This window comes from Antennarius striatus, chromosome 18, assembly GCF_040054535.1.
Source record: "Antennarius striatus isolate MH-2024 chromosome 18, ASM4005453v1, whole genome shotgun sequence".
Classification (NCBI taxonomy): Eukaryota; Metazoa; Chordata; class Actinopteri; order Lophiiformes; family Antennariidae; genus Antennarius; species Antennarius striatus.
Window position 1 is genome coordinate 690,001 of NC_090793.1, and position 2,500 is coordinate 692,500.

Sequence of the window (2,500 nt, forward strand, 5' to 3'; positions counted from 1 at the left end):
GTCACAGCTGGTCGGATGCGGATCAGCCTGATCCGGACCCTTCCTGGTTCTTCCGGCGTCTGCAGGCGGTCCTGCTGATGTCACACGTCTGTCACATGACTCCATCCCTGACCTCACCTGTTCATCTCCTCCCACGGCCGATGTTTGTGTTGCTATGGTAACCATCATCAGTCACAGGACTGTGTTCACCCGTACAGGAGCATCGATGGGCCTTCAGGTGATCAGTCTGATCGAGAGTTATCAATGCGGATCAATGTGTCCCCGTCAACCACGCTGTGTCGATCAGGAGGAAACAACATGTGGAAGCTGAAGCTGAAGCAGAGGCTGAAACTGAATCTGAATCTGAATCTGAATCTGAATCTGAAGCAGAAGCTGAAGCAGAAACAGGAGCAGGAGCAGGAACAGAAGCTGAATCTGAATCTGAATCTGAATCTGAAGCTGAAGCAGAAGCTGAATTTGAATCTGAATCTGAATCTGAATCTGAATCTGAAGCAGAAGCTGAAGCAGAAACAGGAGCAGGAACAGGAACAGAAGCTGAATCTGAATCTGAATCTGAAGCTGAATCTGAAGCTGAAGCTGAAGCAGAAGCTGAAGCAGAAACAGGAACAGAAGCTGAAGCCGAAGCTGAAGCAGAAACAGGAGCAGGAACAGGAACAGAAGCTGAATCTGAATCTGAATCTGAAGCTGAATCTGAAGCTGAAGCCGAATCCGAAGCTGAAGCTGAATCAGAAGCTGAAGCTGAAGCTGAAGCTGAAGCTGAAGCTGAATCAGAAGCTGAAGCTGAAGCTGAATCAGAAGCTGAAGCTGAAGCGCTCTGCAGCAGACAGTGAATGTGTGATAAACAGATGCTGTTTGTGTTCTACATTTTCAGCTCTGGGTGTCATCAAAGAAGGAAAACAAGTGTTTGTTCAGAGCCCCCCCAGCAGGAAACACCCAATTATCTCTGCCCCCAATAACACACAAACAGATCAGTGCTGGGGGGCCACGCCTCTGGATGAGAACATAACCTCAGACCCTCCACTCAGACAAATGGGGGCTATTCCATAAAACTACAAGCCGGCGCCATCAAAGCGCTCCCCAAGGAAGCCTGTCTCTTCATCCCCCCCCCCGTCTAAGCGTCCTATTTCTGCACACACTCATCTCGTCTGCGGCGCGTTCCTGGCGTCACGGAGAGGAGGAACCCTGCTGGATTCATGCTAACGGTCGGCGTGTCGCTGGGGAAACGTTCAGCTTTGTTGGAGAAGAGAAGCTGGAGAAGTTTTCTGGAGGCAGCGAGAAGTTCTGTGTGTGTGTGTGTGTGTGTGTGTGTGTGTGTGTGTGTGTGTGTGTGTGTGTGTGTGTGTGTGTGTGTGTGTGTGTGTGTGTGTGTGTGTGTGTGCCTCATTAGGCAGGATGCTGCTCTATATTCAGGGTCTCTGTGGGCCAACAAACCCAGCCAGCGGGCCAGTTTCGCTTCGTTCCGCCACAGCAACAGCCTTTGTTTGTGTGAGGGGGCGGGGCCTATCATCGGGGGGCAGGCGGCGCCCCCCCCTCCAGCGGTCCCTCCAGAAAACCTGGATCCCACCACAGAGGAGGGGGTCACAGGAACGAGACTAGAAATAGAGCTGAGCTGGTGTAACAGGTTAGCATGGAGCTAACTCTAACCCCTGACCCCCGACCCCTAACATAGAGCATAGGTGGATGATGTCATCACCAGGCCCTGACCCGTCAGGTAACCCCGTTGTTGGTGTTCCAGCTCCTGATTGGAGGACATCCACCTCATTCAAAGACACGCCCACTGGAACAGGAGGTGCTTTGTGATTGGCTCGTTCTCCGTTAGCATTAACTTCTTCCTCCGCTTTGGGTCCGAACCGCTGAAGGACCCCCCCCCACACACTGGTGCTGTTACTGGAACCGGTCTGCTGGGGGGCAGCCGGGGTTTGGGGTATTTGAGGGGCAGATGGACACAGCTCCCTGGCTGCCCTCACCCCTGACCCCCCACAGATGTCCCCCCATGCAGGAGGGGCCCCGTCACGGAGCGCTAACACACCGGAACCAACGCGTCAATACACGGGGCAATTAGGGGCATTTAAGGGGTGGGGGGTAAAAGGGGGAGAGAACCTCTGTCTGAGGTGGTGATCCATTAATAAAGAGGTTAAATAGATAATATAGATAGATTATAGATAGATTATAGATAGATAGATAGATAGATAGATAGATAGATAGATAGATAGATAGATAGATAGATAGATAGATAGATAGATAGATAGATAGATAGATAGATAGATAGATAGATAGATAGATAGATAGATAGATAGATAGATAGATAGATAGATAGATAGATAGATAGATAGATAGAGGCTCATCATCCAGAACAAACACCCCCGGGGGGGGGTTGTCCCGCTGGAATGCTGCAGCAGGTGTAAATCTCACCCGTTAATGAGGCGCATCAAAGCGCCCCCCCCCCCGGGACATTGAGCTCCGGTCCGACCGGACAAAAGACCCTGAGGGTCTTCCTCAC